This window comes from Lactuca serriola, chromosome 6, assembly GCF_051521515.1.
Source record: "Lactuca serriola cultivar US96UC23 chromosome 6, Lser_US96UC23_V15, whole genome shotgun sequence".
In the NCBI taxonomy this organism is placed as follows: Eukaryota; Viridiplantae; Streptophyta; class Magnoliopsida; order Asterales; family Asteraceae; genus Lactuca; species Lactuca serriola.
This window is the reverse complement of record NC_136413.1, coordinates 7,087,538-7,105,772: the sequence shown is the minus strand read 5'-3', so window position 1 is coordinate 7,105,772 and position 18,235 is coordinate 7,087,538. Positions and strand designations below refer to the sequence as shown.

General features: G+C 33.1%; 2 non-coding genes and 1 pseudogene across 2 annotated transcripts; 1 reads left to right on the top strand and 2 right to left on the bottom strand.

Annotated features, from left to right (window-relative positions):
* Window positions 1–8,211: 8,211 nt before the first annotated feature.
* On the bottom strand, window positions 8,212–8,323 carry LOC145060660 (small nucleolar RNA snoR97). The gene has a single exon (XR_013686875.1). It is a non-coding gene; the product is annotated as a small nucleolar RNA snoR97 (small nucleolar RNA).
* Window positions 8,324–8,692: 369 nt separating this feature from the next.
* On the bottom strand, window positions 8,693–8,781 carry LOC145060668 (small nucleolar RNA U36a). Its single transcript, XR_013686882.1, has one exon. It is a non-coding gene; the product is annotated as a small nucleolar RNA U36a (small nucleolar RNA).
* Window positions 8,782–16,654: 7,873 nt separating this feature from the next.
* On the top strand, window positions 16,655–17,653 carry LOC145059184 (uncharacterized; annotated as a pseudogene).
* The last annotated feature ends 582 nt before the right edge of the window (window positions 17,654–18,235 follow it).

The following is an 18,235-nucleotide window of genomic DNA, read 5'->3' as shown; positions in this document are numbered from 1 at the left end:
TAATGAGAGATCATAAATCGAAAAGTGCGTACATCTAGATCTCCTTAACCTAAAACTGTGGTACGTGGCGAGCCAAACCGATAAAACAATGTTACATACTCATCGGGAGTATGCAAGATCCTTAAACAAGGCTTAACGGGGTTTACGGACCTTGCAGTGCGAAGCCGGACACTCAAAAAGGTCACCAATGAAACCTCTCTCAATCGTTTTCACTCCATCTCTTCTTATCGGAAATCTCTCCCACATATCTCTTTGTATGAGAAATCTCTCCAAGAATGTCAAATCTCTCCCAAATCTCTCTAAGAATATGAAATCTCTCCCAAATATCTCTCTGTATGTGAAATCTCTCCAAGTATGTCAAATCTCTCCCAAATCTCTCTAAGAATGTGAAATCTCTCCCACATATCTCTTTGTATGAGAAATCTCTCCAAGTATGTCAAATCTCTCCCAAATCTCTCTAAGAATGTGAAATCTCTCCCACATATCTCTTTGTATGTGAAATCTCTCCAAGAATGTCAAATCTCTCCCAAATCTCTCTAAGAATATGAAATCTCTCCCAAATATCTCTCTGTATGTGAAATCTCTCCAAGTATGTCAAATCTCTCCCAAATCTCTCTAAGAATGTGAAATCTCTCCTACATATCTCTTTGTATGAGAAATCTCTCCAAGAATGTCAAATCTCTCCCAAATCTCTCTAAGAATATGAAATCTCTCCCAAATATCTCTCTGTATGTGAAATCTCTCCAAGTATGTCAAATCTCTCCCAAATCTCTCTAAGAATGTGAAATCTCTCCCAAATCTCTCTAAGAATGTGAAATCTCTCCCACATATCTCTTTGTATGAGAAATCTCTCCAAGTATGTCAAATCTCTCCCAAATCTCTCTAAGAATGTGAAATCTCTCCCACATATCTCTTTGTATGAGAAATCTCTCCAAGAATGTCAAATCTCTCCCAAATCTCTCTAAGAATATGAAATCTCTCCCAAATATCTCTTTGTATGTGAAATCTCTCCAAGTATGTGAAATCTCTCCCAAATATCTCTCTGTATGTGAAATCTCTCCAAGTATGTCAAATCTCTCCCAAATCTCTCTAAGAATATGAAATCTCTCCCAAATATCTCTCTGTATGTGAAATCTCTCCAAGTATGTCAAATCTCTCCCAAATCTCTCTGAGTATGTGGAATCTCTCTCAAATCTCTCTCGAAATCTCTCCCAACTTTCTATAATCACTCGGGGCATTCCGACCCTCGAATTTGGCGAAAACAGCCCAAAAACGGAAGTCTACGCGAAAAACGGACTTAAGGAGCCGAAACCCCTCTTAGGAACCGAAACCCCTATTAGGAACCGAAACCCTTCTGAGCCGAAGGCTGCTGAACCGAACCCGAAAGGTCCTCTCGGACCCGAACCTCGCATGCCTCAACCAAACCCGAACGTTCGGCACCTTTCGGTTCTGACCATTTCCTCTTCTGATGACTAACCGAACCCTCCCTTCTAATGGCTTGCCGAACCTTCCCTTCTGAGGACCGAGGACCGAGCCCTCGCTTCTGACTTCGGACCGAGCTCCTCGCCCCTTCGTCTCCCTCTGTTCGTTTCCGGCTACAATCCTCAGCATGGACCGAGCCTCGGCCTAGGACCGAGAGGTCTCGCTGGGAACTTATTTTCTCCCGGTTTTCGCGTAGTTTTGCGTTTAAGGCCCGTTTTTAATTATTTTAACGCAGGATTTTCACCCAAAATCATATTTTAACATAATAAACCCTAAATATTCACAATTTAATCATATTTTCATAAAAATCTTTATTTAAATAATAAAAGCAAGTGGGTAAAGTACAAAGAGGTGGAGTGTTGACTTTGCTTTACCTTATAACACAAGCAACCACTCCCACACCCACTCTATGACCAGCCACACCTCCCCACCTTACCTAGGTCACATCAATGTCCTTTCCACTCAATCATCACTCTTTCACACGTTTTTGAGAGCTGAATATTCATCCTCTCTCCTCACTTCTCTCATTTGCTCTCATTTCACAAGAAGATCAAACTCTTTCCTCTCTCACTTTCTCTCTCTAGAAATTCGAGATTTCCAGGGCTGATCTTGAGTTTTTCCTCCACATTTGGTAAGCATAATCCATTATCTTTATGATTATCTCAATTATTTCCACTCAAATCATGGATATCTTACACAAACTCCATTATAATTGTGTTAGAGCTTCGAATCTTCAAGGGATTCTTCAAGTGTTCTTGGGTTGAACACTTCTCTTCTTCAACACTTATCTACTGAAATCACTCAAGGTGAGTTCATACCCCTACATTTTCATGTTTTCTCAAGTTTTTAGGGGGGGGGGGGGGGGGGGGGGGGGGAATACAAGTTAAAACACCAAGAACATAACTAAACTTTTCTAACAGCCTTCATCAGAAAAGTTCAAATCCATTCACGGACTGTTTTGGACATCTTAAACATTTTAGTTTTCAAAACTGTTTTAGGTGCATGTAGTTCCACTTCTTAGCTTTAAAATGACTACTTGCACATCTCCATACGATTTTTCTACAATTTATGGTGATTTTTACAAAACTGCCTATCATTTCAAGCATCAATCCGGACCAGTCTGTGATTATGGACTTTTTCACACAAGTAAGAGGTCATTAAAAATTATAATAAAAATTATGAACAAACTAGACTCATTTTCCAAACTCTCAGAAGTTACAGAACTTGATTTGGACATCTTATGATTTTTCTACAAATTTTCCAATAACAGTTACAGAAAACGTTATTAACAGAAAAACACTATAAATTTCATTTCACCTTGTAACATGTTGAGCAAGGTATACATCATTATGTGATTATGTGTTGTTGCAATATATAACAATTTTGTATTCTTATATAGACATACATCAGAAAACAAATGGATTTTTACCTCTACAAGTATGGCAAATATATAGATGATATTACAAGGCTATATCCATTAAAATATAAACATTGGTAAATTATGACAAGCAAGGCTTATGCTCACTACCCACACAAATATTTAATAAACTATAATAGGTATAGTTTAGGGTTATTTTACATAACAAACACATTATTAAAGGTTTACACATACAAAAGGGTTATTACCACTATGGATAATTATGATAAACTATAATAAGTATAGTTAAGCCATTATACCCCCCACAAACGAACACGCTAGTTATATTCGGTATAGTTATGGCACATATATATTACAAACAAAGTGATAAACTATAATAGGTATAGTTTATGTTTCATCTACACTATGAACTTAATTACAAGAAAGGAATTCACCATCACCACCACTTTTGATAAGCTATAATATGCATAGTTCATGTTCACTACCACTATCACTATTTGATGAACTATGATATGTATAGGTTATATTCCCCATCACCACCACTTTTGGTAAACTATAATATGCATAGTTCATGTTCACTAGTCACTATCTCTATCCGATGAACTATGATATGTATAGTTTATGTTCAGAGTCAGTATTACTATTTCATACACTACACTAGGGTTTGGTTCCGGGTTTTTTGGATTTAAGTCCACATTAAATTTTCGCATTGTTAGACTTCAACTATAATCGTTGAGCGTATATGCTTGAGTCATATAAGAATTTAGTCTGGATTGGCTTAGAATTGGTGGTGCCCGCCTCATCTCCTGTTCCTCGTTGGGTTGTGGACCTAGGGCAGACCCACTATATTCAACGTTTTATCTAACTTAAATCTTATATAACTTATATACGCTGAACGATTATAGGGGAAATCTACGGGTCAATCTAGGGTTCATTAACACATCATATAGGAATATTCTGTTTACACTTAACTAAGAAAATATTGGATTTTCTGGAAAATAACTCTATCGATTTTATAAGGAAAACGGTTTCTACTCCAAACAAAACTCTTATGAACTCACCAACTTAATTGTTGACACTCTTTAAAAACTACTTGTATTCTTAGGAAATCAGTGAAACAGGAAAACTTCAACGCTTTGAGGATGGGACGTTAAACCGTCAACAAATTTATTTTTGTCATCATAATGTAATTGATTTTGAAACATGTAAACATATACTTTGGTGTAACTTTTTCAATTATATTTATGATGGTTGTATTTACTTTGAGCACTATTATACACGTTGTTGTGATACTGTACATGAAGTCCTCCACCCCCGGACGTTTCCGCCATCCTTGGTTTGGGGGTGTGACATCCATTATCATACACTGGAGTTGATATAAATCCTACCATTTTAACACCTATGGTTAAAACTTAAAAGAAAACCAACATTAACATAAACTTAACCCCCAATTTTAGAAATAAATATAGTTCTAACAATTTTCCTAAGTAAAACAAACTCGGAATCCGCTAACAATGAACACTATACATCAAATATAGCATACTCGAGATTAATTATCAAGTAACCTCAAACTGTGATGTGTTGGATTCAGAAAGATGTAAAGATATGTTTCTTTCGGTGTCTAAACTTCCGGGATTTGTAAGTGTAAAACTTATGTTTGGTTCAAGATCACCATATGTTTCTTTGAAGAAAGGTGTAGTAGCAAAAGGTTCAAATCTTGATTTTCTGGATTTTTGTTGTTCTTGTTGGTAATGGGTAAGAAAGCTTTCGAGTATGACCTACAAATATAAATATTAAATAGAAAGATGATTCTATTAGATGATGGAATTAGAATTCAAGATTGATGTAAATCTTTGAAATTATAAAGGTTATAGCTAAAAATGGAAGTGGGTATTGAATTTGCAAAAAGAAACGTGTCTTTTAATGAATTTGGAACAAAATCATAAGTTGGAGTTTGACTTGTGAAGGTCAAAATGTATGTTTATTAGTTGACAATTAAAAAAGTCTTTCCTACTTTTTAATAAAAGGATTTGGGTAGCCGGAGAAGGAATGGAATGATTCATTATGATGGTTGTTTTGCTTGATGGAATGGAATGAATCGCTCATGAATCCTTCCATTATGTTGGTTTATGATTTCAATTTCTAGAAAAAGATTTTTTAATAGAAAATATAGAAAATTACATAAAAACCATTAAAAATTGGGCAATTTTGAAGTTTGATTGGTTATACTTTATTCTTTTATCAAACCATAAAAGCTTCAAAAAGTTTTCCAATTTAACCATTTTTACCTAATATAACATTTCAAAATGTCTAAATCTTTTGTGATTTCATTAAAAAAATAAAGCATTAATGATTAAACTGAAAAAGTGCCCAAATTATAGTATTTTTACTTTTCATCGAGTAATGTATAAAACAGTGTTAAAATTACACCTTAATGACTCGTTCCAACTTCTCCGTCCCATGGAGGAAAAAAAGTGAAATTAAAAAAAAAAAGGATTAAATGCAAGAAAAACAATGTACTTAACATCCTATTTCAAAAAGGAATATGAATCGACTTAAAATATGTGGTTCCTTTCCCACTATTAATTGATTGAAGATTTATTAATGCAACAAACCAGCAACATCAAGTCTTTATGAAGAATATGTTGGACATTGTGCAATGCAGAAGCCACTGCATAGGCATACCTATTTATTTCATCCATAATAAAATTCAAACCAACAAAAATTTCATTTTTTTTTTAATTTTTATCAAACATACTACATACATAACAAAAAAGACTTACATTTCCAGTACCCACCCAAAGGCTTTATCAGTCTCCAGTTCATCTTTCATTCTCAATGAAATATTCATCCATGTTGGACCAATTTTCTCCAAAAGATTATGAAAAACAATTTCAACATTTAAGTACACAAATCGAAATGGATGGTTAATGCAACAAATAGCATTCTACTTAGTTTCATTCATTTGTTTATTACTATAATTTTAACATCCCACTTCAACTTCTTTATTTCTGTTACAACATTTTTCTTTCGGTTATAGCAATGCTATCAACGTACACAAATAAATTGCATTTATCCCCTTAAAAGAAAATCAAAACTTAGGTGCAGTGCATTCTTTATATCTTATTTAAATAAATAAACTAAAGACTAAATTACAAAATTGGGTAAAGATTTATGGACAGGGTCTAACAATTTTGTATTTTGCTTTTACCGTCCCTAAAATGATGTTTAGTTTAGTCACGCTTGTAGTCCTTAACAGCCCAGCTGATAATTCTTTTTTTTAAATGACCATTATGCCCTTGTCTTCTTAGATTCCTTATCCTTCCTTCAAGAAAATTAGGGGTTTTTAGGAAGACAAGAACATAATGGTCATTTAAAAAAAAAGTCAATAGTTGGCCTGTTAACTTAGATACCCCACGAACTAACAGCATGACCAGACATGCTATTAAAGATTACATAAAAACGCATGAGTTATATTGCAATTTCTTATTCCATTCCTATCCATGATGGAAAGAAAAAACAACCTATGGCTGATAAATGAAAATTAACATAATGAAAAAAGTTGTACTCCTTCAGGAATGGAATGGCCCATTCCATTCCATGAGACAAAAACAAAAAAAAGGTTTTCACATTGCAATGGAAATGAACTATTTCAAGTAAATAAGGATTTACCTTGCTAATAATTATTGGAGAATTTCCAATTAGATCAATATTTGTAACAGGACCCTTCTCCATTGGATAGAATTTCCTCATGACTTTCTCATATTCAGCTGGTTTTATGTAAAAAGGGGGAATCCAGCTAGATGCTCTCCTCGTGCCAAATTTGGCAAAGGGTTTACAAATATGTGATCAGGTTCTGCCATTAGAATGTATCTTCATGCATCAGTAATAGAATGCTCTATTTTTTTTAAAGTCCACTCAAATTAAGTTCCACTCATAAAATATTACAAAACTCACTCTTCCTCAATTGTTGCTCTTTCTAACCAAGTTCATAGAATTTTAGAAACGAACAAAAAGATAACTCAAAGAGGGAGCGATCCAATAAAAATCATGGACGTAGAAAGCGTATCTGAAAACATCAAGACATTCGGTAAATTATGTGATATTAATTCAAGGCATTCCACTTGTGTCATTTGGTATCTATGTGTATAAGACAGAAAGAAAGCCTGGCGGCACACCAAATCTTGTAGCTTCGATGAACATACCCAATATTATTCCATATAATCAAACTCAAATGTTAAAAGCAATGCAATTATAGAGAGAAGACATCTTGGTAACATCATGTCGGCACACTAAAACCCTAGAAAAGTGTAGCAAGAAGAAAGTAGAAGGGAAAATGGCCACTAAGAAAATATATATTCCCTTTGGATTCAATTTTGAGATGATTTGCTCCATGATTTCTTGCGATTTGGTTGGTGAAGAGAAAGATAGCGTATGATTTAAATCCAATTTAGGTCCTAATTCAACGGGATTGATAAGAAGGAACTACGACTTTGAAGGAATAAGTATTGAAAGGTCGTGTAATGTTATGCGAGATTAAAAGGCTAAAAGGGTATTACAGGATTTAACCGGTTTTGCATTTAAAATGTAAAATGGAAATGAAGGGCAAGTTGGGCAAATCACTTGAGAAAAAGAAGCGGGAAAAATCGATTTGGGATGGCTTGGAGAATGTCACGTGTCGAAAATCTTCTTATTTATTAGATTAGGGGATTAGGGAAATACTTGGAAAAGTCCGAAACTTTTGCCTTGTTTATGATTTAGTCCTAAATTAATTTTTATTTATGAAAAATGATACGTTACTGGCTATTACACTCAGTTTAGCCCTTCGAATCGATAACCCTTCTATTAGCCGGTTACCCCAGCTAACTCGTCCTTATCACCTTCCATTAACCTCCCCGTCATCCACTCCTCTGTACAAGGCCGGTCCATAGAGTTTTCATGCCCTGGGCAAACATACAAAATAATGCCCCTATATTTAATTCTTTAAATGACCTTTGTTAAATGTGAGATAAAATAACAATTACTATGAACTAATAATAATAGTAGGCTAAATTTGTAGTTTTCTCCGATAGAAATAATGACCATAAATGATAGAAATGACTAAAATTTACAAAGTAATACAATTTTAAAATTATTCCTTTTTTTATTATCTCTTTTGCAATCTTAATTACCAATCTTCCATACCCTCAAAGAATATATCCAACAAAACATCAAAACAACATTCCAATGCATCATTAAATGGCTTTAGGTTTAGGTAGTAGTCTAGATTAAAGAAAAATTAGTAGCAAAATTTTTTTATAAGCACAATTAGATGTTGAAAACAATTATCAAAATGAAAAAAAATAACAACAACAACTTGTGCTGTCATTTAACTCCAATCTCGATAATGTTATCTTACAAAAGATGAAGTTGATAACAAAACATTGTTGCCTGATTTTTCAGACTCTAGATCCATTATATATTTCAGAGCAAGAGTTTTGTTTAAGCTCAATAAATTATAGTAAATTAACAACATCAAGTAAAAAATCATTTAACAACAGAGATTAATTGATTTCCTCAGATTCACAGTTGAGTCTGTTAAATAACAAGTCAATTAAAAATGCAACACCAGAATGTGGTTCCCTCTGTGTAACAAACCCTTGGTTCAACCATAGCTCATACATTTCTAAGTCAAATCTCATTAAAACAACTATAATAGTCGTGGATATTCTAAAGGAGATCCAGCTTAAAGCTCTACACTCAATTATCACTGAAACAGTTTAACAAAATCGTCAAACTAAACTAAATCAAACATACAGATCCAAACGTATAATGTTTATTCCGACATAAAATCGGCTCATATTAAGAAATGCAACCATTTTGTGTCTTTTACTTCATTGATCATTCTCAGAAGCACGACAAAATCGATCGAGTCAATGCTGAGACACAAATAAATCAATAAAAGATGAAAATAATTAGAGTAAATATAGCAGGTGTTTTTAGTGGAAAACCAATGGTAAAAGATTAGACATCCATGTTAACACCGCCTAGTATTAACTATATGCATCCATTACTAGACCTCTTTTCAAATTCCGATAAAAATTAGGGGAAAAAACTTGAGGTGTGGCAAGACAGTGCATATGAAATAAGTAAAGTAAGACCTAGATTTGATCAAATATATTCATCGATTTGACTCAGAAATGGCCATCGAGAAAGGTAGAAAAACATGAACTACAACACTTTACGGCTATATATCTGATTTAGCACCGACATTAGAGATTTCTTCTTCATCCGGTTCGTTTTTTCAGAGATGCCTAGGTGCTACAAGAAATTTAAACCCTAGAAGCAAACAATAACTCTGATAAGAAAAACTCATGATGTAGTTATTTTGTATTGAGATGGAACTGTGAGGCTGTGAACCAAGATCTTGAGAAGTATATTAGGCATGGATGGCGTGTGTTTTTTCCATCTACTTTTCTTCTTGTCTCCTTGTATTCTTCTACAAGTCTCCTCGTATTCTTCTGGTGCAATAATTAGGCGTGCGATTTTATTTTTAAGTTTGCTTGAATTCCCGCTTTTACCTCCCCCCTTTTCATGAATGGACTTCATTATGTATCTTGGATCAAGCCCAAATTAAAGAATACTCATAACAGGTTCTAAAAAATTGATGCCCCTATTTTTTTTTCTGCCCTGGGCTTTGGCCGGCCCTGCCTGTGTAAAAACCATTTCTCACCCTCCATCGATGCAAAAACCTACCTCAGAAGAATCGATGGTAAGAAAATCCATGTGGTCCTCTAGTATCTTGTTTCCCTTGTAATATTCTGATTAACTTTTGTTTTGTAGTGATAATGGAGACAGTAGATGACTTGGATACCATTGATGTGGAATTGGATGAAATTTTCAAATAGAAACAAAGAAGTCGATGCAAATATAAGTTCTTAAACACTCTCACAGATGAAGCGCTTGACGAATGCACCATACCTGAGATAAACCAAAATGATTTTCAAGGAATCTCGGAAGATGCAGCACCACAGGAAAAGTTGAATGAGAGTAAGGGTGACGATGAAGACAAATTGCAGTTTCATTAATCAACCCATGCTCCAAAGGTGAAATGGAACAATATGAAGCCAGTTTGTGGGGAGAGGTATGAATCACCACACCAACTAAAGACTTGTTTGACAAATTACTCTATAAGTAGGGGTTATCTAATTAGGTTCAAGAAATGTGATAGTGTAAGGCTTATGACTGTATGGGCAATTGACCCTGAGAAATTTAAATGTCCCTTTTATGGTAAGAGCCTCATGCTTGCCTTCGTGATTGGATATTGCTCCCGCTTCCCGCTGAGCTTGAAGATGCCATTTTTGGTAGCGTTTTGATTTGATGGAGGGTAAGAAAGGGTTTTTACATAGTAGTGGGTGACGGGGAGGATATGGAAGGTAATAAGGACGAGTCAATTGGGGAACCGACTAATAGAAGGGTTACCGGTTCGAAGGGCTAAACTGAGTGTAATAGTTGGTAACCTGTCTTTTTTCATAAATGAAAATTAATTTAGAACTAAATCATAAACTGGGGCAAACGTTTGGTACTTTTCCGCAAATTTCCCAAACATTAATTATAGATTTGTATTCCGTATTTTTAAATCGACAATATTGGTTTAAGTTGGCCTGCCAATCGGGTTGGGTTCGGGTTGATGGGTCACGAGATGACGAGTCAGAAAAACATAAACTCAACCCAACCCATATAATATATGGGTTTGCAGATTAGCGAGTCGCAGGTTGGTGGGTTGGAAACCTCAACCCTACACAACATATATAACTCGTTTAAGTATATGGGATCACAGGTTCATATGTCAGTGGGTCGAATCCAACCCGCATAACCCGTTTAATAAATAAGTAGCAAATTTTCAAAAAAATGAGGTTTTCCAATATAAAGTCATAAAGTGATTAAAATCATTAACATCAAAAAAGAGGTTTTAACCTTAAAGTCATAAAGTCATTAACATCCAAATCAAATTAAAAAATGAAAACATTTATACAAAGTGAAATTGTTCAAAGTATCTAAAAACCAATTCGATAATTCAATAGTGTTAGAATTCTCATTTCTTCCTCCAACCCCGACTTCTTTATGATGACCTTCAAATGGAAAGGATATGCAAAATTAAATGTATGATATTTTAAAAGCTAGATAAATAACTTTATGCCTTTTATTATTTGTACTAAAAATAACTCACCAAATGACAACTTAAAGTATGTTGGACTTTGTAGCCTCTGTATTGTCTTCGTTGATGTTCAAATTCATTACATTCTGAATTAGGTTGTTAACAACTACATTCAAATCAACTGCATAAGGAATAGAAAAAATATCAAACACAAATGATATAAGCATATGTTGATTATCCATGAATTTGATTGCTACAAATACAAATTGGGAACAAGCGTAAAAACAAACATGGTTTATTCTCTAGATTGGATCAACATGTAGCATAGATCTAGTTTAGGTCACAATCATATGGGGTTTTAACACTCCTTCCTTGGGGCGTACTCTGTTTACTGTAAAGTAGAAATCCTCGACGCACAAAGACCAAGTTAACTCCCCTCTAAAGTATCCCAACACAAACAAACTTAATCACCTTTAAATGATTAAGGGATGAGCATACAAGTAGTATATGTTAGTGTATCCCACATCGGTGCGACCTAGTCTTATAAGTGATTGTATATGTTGGAGTTTCCCTTCTCTCTACAAGGGCTCTCTTGGAGAGACAATTTTGGGTTCCACATATATTTATATGGTATCAAAGTCGGCGTCCCGTGCCCCCGTGACTCAGCACATCCTTATATATCCTCATCGAGTCTCTAACTCTGAGGGAGAGTGTTAGTGTTATCTCACATCGGTGCTACACGGTCTTGTAAGTAACTATATATGTTGGATTTTCCCTTCTCTCCACAAGGGCTCTTTTATAGAGATAATCTTGGGCTCTACATATATAATCTTTTAGGGTGATAATAGGCTTAAGATCTCATCCATAGGCTTTACTAAGGCATGGTATGTCACCTTTGGCCATTGCTCTTAGTAGTTTTCTAAGTGATTATCCATCCCTTACAACCACCACTTCATCCACTTTCAATGTCCAATCAACCTCCATGGATGCCTTATCTCCACTAAAGAATTTCATTCTCAATGGTTCAAGGTAAACTTTTTTAACACAAAAATTTGTCAATGACTACGCCTCTTCGTCACAAGATCCTTTTTGAATGATATATTGACCTAGGAACAAATTAATCCTAAATTTAATCCTTCTAAGAACATTTGATTCTTGTTAGGAATGACAATTTGAAATCATTTTGGTAAGGACCGACAAATTCCTTTACATAAAAGAACTACTCATTATGTTACATTCCATCTGGAAAAGCTACCAAACGCTTTAAAATATGATTAAACTAGTTGTGAGACCCATGTATTACATGAGTTAATTTATAAAAAAAAAGTTAAATATACATGTCAAAATATTTGAGAACTTTGAATTTATAACAAAATAAAAAAAATAATGAATTATTATAATGAAAATGTTTTTTATATTTTAAATTAAAAAAATAATTTAAATAAATAAACAAAAGAAAATAAGGAGTTTTAACTTTGGTAATTTTGAAATTAAAAGGTAAGTCATTAATAAAATTGATATTCATTTATTACATTTATTGTAGTTATTACATTAAAAATATTATGTGGAATTTAATAAAATAGAAAAACTAATAAAATGACATGTGGAAAAAAAATTAATTCAAAATAACAACAAAATGACATTTATCAAATTGAATGAGAGTATGACAAGTGGCAAAAAAAAACTTTCATTTTATTAGAGTAGAAGATGGTATGTGAAATTCCATTCCATCACTTTTATACAAAGAAAACACCACCGTAATAATTTGCATGTCATATGCAATGAAGTTGAATATTAGTAGTAAAATTATATTCATCATTTATTTATGTACTAGTTTATAACATGTGAGACCATTGTTATAAAATTAATTAAATTTTTATAATAAAAATTTATAATTATTAATCAATTATTTTAAATAATTCATTTTAAATAAATTATTAATTAAGAGATATATCAAAATTTAAAGTTATTATAACTTCAAATTTAACATATAATTAGAAAATATAAATTTGAATTTTGAAATGAGTTGCCTAATATATATCTACATGACACATTATATTATATAATATTAATGAACATTTGTATTAGAGTGACACTTGGCAAAAAGAGATTAAAACTATTAATTTATTAGAATAGAGATATATTTACTCTCCATCCCATGAAAATTGCTATGTACGAGGAAACACATAAGGTTCGGAAAATATTTAAGTACATGTTAATACACAATGTATATCAATAATGAAAAAAAAAGGATCGTAACCCAAATATTTGGAAGCTTATTAAAAATGAAAAGGTTGCAATCTAAATATCTATATCTAATGGCTTTTTATATTTATATTAAATATTATTTTAATACTAAAACATTTTACCTTTTAACTAATTAATCGTTATAACTTAAAAATCTTTTAACTTATTTCACTTAATTAGTTGATATAGAAATGTTTATTTGTTAGACCTTATGGATGTCACGAATAATATCTTTTTTTTTTCTCATTTTATATCTATTAACTAAATGAAAATCCAAATAATCAAAATGTTTGTTACACATTAATGGATGTCATAAATAATATATAATCAATAATTAACTATTAATTACTAAACTATTTAAGAATATGAAAAAATATCTGCAACAAGTAATATATACGACATGCTCTCAATGGAAAGTCATGAAAAACTTTTGAATATTAAATATAAGAGCATTAGACTTGCATTTATCTTACATACTTTTAGGGCTGTAAACGAACACGGACGAGGGTCGTTCATGTTTGTTCGTTTAAGTTAGTTGAACAAACGAACAAACACGAACGGATAAACGAACAAGATTTCTTGTTTATGTTTGTTCGTTTAACAAATTACATTGTTCATGTTCGTTTATGTTTGTGAACATGCTAAATGAACATAAACGAACGGAGATAGACAAACATAATTTTTCATACATAAACATAAAAGAAAAATATAATATGGTAATGTAATCAAACATAATTGGACATATATGAACTTAAAAGAAACTTAAGTGAACGGACATAAATAAACATAAATGAGCGTTAACGAACATAACTAAATGAAAAAGATCATCGTTCATGTTCGTTCATTTAACTAAACGAACGAGAATTTATGTTCATGTTCATTCATAAATGAACATAAACAAACATCCCATAAAACGGTTCACGAACAGTTCACCGAACGTTCAGTTTGTTTACAGCCCTACATATTTGATATGTTTTATAAAGCACCATCATTTGATTATTATCTTTCAAAAATATTTGATGTGTCATTTTAATCAACTAGATGATGTTTAAATATATTAATCTATACAAATATTGAATTTTATTTTGGGTATTTAATATATATCATATTATTAGTAAAAAAATAAATAAAATATTTATAAAATATAAATAAGAGGGATACAATGATAATATTATACGACGGATAATTATATGTAATATGATAAATATTGTAACACCGTGTCTGCATGTATGAATTTTCATGTTAATTTGGTCTTTTATGAAATTTATATGTCCTACGCGGGGCGTAGGATAGCCACCTATGTTGCGCGTAGGAGGAAGAGTGCATGTGGGAAATTAATGACCTACACAGAGCGTATGTTAGCCTACGCAGTGCGTAGGAGCGTAGTGTCCAAAACCCTAATTCTCAGGGTTGTGAGCCTATTTAAAGGCTCTGATTCCTTGAGGGCCTCTTCATACCCAATCTCCACCCTCCTATCTAGTCCTCTCGAAACTCTAACTGATTTGTGAGAGATTTGAGGTCTTAGATTGTTCTTGTGTGCATACTTGAAGGAGAAGACCATTGGAAAAGCATCTAGGAGCTCCAAGCCTATTAGATCCATATCCTTCATCTTGTTGTCTATCTCCAGAAGGTATAAAGTTCCCATCTTGGCATTTTTTCATGTTAGATCTAGTTAGTCATGAATTTTTATGCTTTTTGTCCCATAACTTTGATTCTTGCGAGTATGATCTTGTAACATCCAGAAAATCACGTTAAAAATTTTCATTTTTGAAACCATTCCAAAACCATAAGCGATTACAAACATAGTTTCCAAAGTGTCAATAGACACAAATCAGAGTATCCCAAAATCAATTGTCATAAAAAACTGAAGGATGTGCACGATCAAGCCTTCACCTTTCCCCGATCATCTGAAGTACTTGAAACATAAAATTGAAACTATAAGTGTAACACCCCGATCGTGGTATGTATTTTCTATTGAGTTGTTCATTTTTGCATAGGGACTCAACGAGTTGGAGGCCCAAACTTGTCGAGTAAAATGGGAATGGGACGCGGGACTTAAGTCATCTACTCGACGAGTCGAAAGCCTCGACTCGACGAGTAGAGCTGCCAGGGTGAAACCCTAATTTTCAAGGTTTGCACCATATTTAAACACCTTATATGGCCTCCACTCTAGCTCCCATTACCTCCAAACCCTATTCACGAAACCCTAATAAAATTTTGAGTGTTCTTGAGCTATTTTGTGCCATTTTTGTGATTTGAAGCTTGGAGAAGGAAGGAAAGGCTTGGAGATTCAAGAAGAAGGCAGTAGATCCAGAGCTTGGGTTGCTTTTCCAACTTGTTTAAGGTATAAAGCTTATACCTTGGCTTTCCATCACTTAGATCTTCTTTAGGGCTTGCATATTGTCATTGTTGGGCCATTTCAAAGTCACTTTCGGGATTTGAGTGCATATTAGAGTGATGAATTCAGATCTGGGAACATTGGAGCTTAGGAAGCTTAAAGTTGCCATCTTTATTGAGTTATGGACCTATCTCATGCATTAGAACTACTTTTTCTCTTTATATTTCTCTTTTTTGTTCCATGCTGTTTGAAAAATGGGATTTCAATGTCACTAATTTCATATTTTATATGTGCTTTGTAGGTGGTGAGTTCGTACTCCATGGTGGTTGCATGAAAATGCTATTGGTGTAGACATGGTAAAAAAATTAGAAGTTGTTTTTTCTTAATCTCGTCTAAATGATTAACAAGGGATTTCACTAATCAAGTCATCAGATGGGGGTGAGCAAGGAGGAGAAACAAAAACCCCATCTTCAGAAATCAAATATGTTTATGATGACCAGGTTTAATATTCTTTTTAATTATTAATTGATGATTACCGATTTTTTTTATTTGACTATAAAGTTCAAAACTTTAAGGTGCTTACTTTTCTATATTTCCTTCTAAACCCATGGTGCAGTTGAAGCATGTGCAACCTGAAATTTATATGCTACAAGATCACAAGGACGAACTGTAGGCAAGTTAACATAACTGATATATGAATTTGTGAATCCAGATCAACAAGCTCGTGTCATGAAGCAATTTAACTCTATTTACATGGTGGTCATAAATCGTAAAAGAATGGTAATTGATAGTCCTATATACATTGTTGATTCACCATGATATGCTAAAATCATAACCAGAAGACTACATAGCTTGTTGGAGATGAAATTAGTGTGTTCTATAGTTTGTATTTGATTTTAATATTCTTTGTTGAGCTGAGCATATCCATTTGCCACAAATCTTGATATGGAGATTCCTTTTTGTTTTCCAGATGCTGATATGCAGAATTTTAATTAGGAAAAGGAATTCCAATTTCTCCTTTTATAAGGTGGAGAATAACTAAGAAGAATAAAAACAAGAAAGAAAGATAGAGATGTTTTCATTGTTTTATGGACTTTGGAAATATCTGGTCAGTAAGACAAATTTTCATGTACTGATTCTTGGAATTGACAAGGATGGAAAAACAGTAATCATTTCTCTACTCTTTCATTATTGCATACTTGTATGTAATTTGTGCATTTGGTTTGTAGTAAAACACGCCTATTTAGACATGAGCAATACTTTGTTTATGTGTAGATCTTATTGGAGAAATTGAAGACACAATATTCAAGCTTAGAAGGCCTTCCCCTAATCGAATTGTTCCTACTGTTGGATTCAATATTGGTCGAATAGAAACTTTAAATACAAAACTTGTGTTTTAGGATCTTGGAGGTCAGGCATTTACAATCATTCCTTTTATCTCATACCTTCTAAATTTCCCAACTTTTCTTATGGTCTTATCTTAAAAAGTAGCATAATAATAATAGCAAGCACTAGAGATTTTAATAAAAACTGTAGTGTTACTGTTATTTTTTTTTTCTAATTTGTCACTAGTTCACGAGTATCTATAAAGTCTGGTCTTCGTTCAATTTGGGAGAAATATTATGAGGAGGCAAATGTTGTTATCTTTGTAGTTGATGCTTCTTGTCCATCACGTTTTGAAGATTCCAAATCTGTCCTTGGTAACTAAGCTTTGTTTTATGTTAGATGTTGCCCTTTTGTGGTAAATTTATGAAATGAAGCTATTTAACATATGCTGATTGTAATTTGAAATTTGTTGATATCAGAAAAGTTGCTTAGGCATGAGGATCTGCAAGGTGCCCCTCTTCTAATACTATCCAACAAAAAGTAAATACACAATAAATAAAAATATATTAAAATATGAATATTTATAATTTATAATTTTGTATTTTTTTCTTATGGTTGACATGGTACTAAATTGCAGGATCTTGCTGATGCTGTATCAACAGAAGAACTTGCTCAGTATTTAGACCTGAAGAAATTAGATGAAAGAGCTTATACATTTGAAGTTATTTCAAGGTACGATGGGTAAGTCAAGTAAAAAATTGAAAATATTTGTGAATTCTGTTGGTACTTCAGTAAGGGTATCACGACTTTGCTTTCTTATACAAACACATATATGAAATCTCAAAAAACAAAAAAAAGAACTCCCCAACGACATACATCCCTGCATCTAACGCTTTTCTATGTTGACTGCATTTTCCTATAAACCATCTTTTGCTAACGTAGCTGTTGCTATGTAACTGATATGAACATCCCTCGTAGTAAGCTGGACCAACATCTAACCGAGAAAGGGAAGTCTTTAGAAGCAACATGATGGGAAACCAAGAGGACATTAAAAATTATAATATGGTTATTTATGATCTGCTATAGTTTCAAATAACGAAAAAAAGGTACACAGCGCCAAAGGCGCATCTAATTCCATCTAGTTACAAATTAATTGACAAATTTCATTCTTTTTGCAGGTGTGTCATTTTTTTAATTGCCTCACGCAAACCGGTGGTGTAAAATACAATACAACCAATGTTTGTCTCACACAACAAACAACAAGTGCATTGCCATCAACACATTTAAAATATTTCAAAGTCTGGAAAGCTTAAATATAATAACCAAT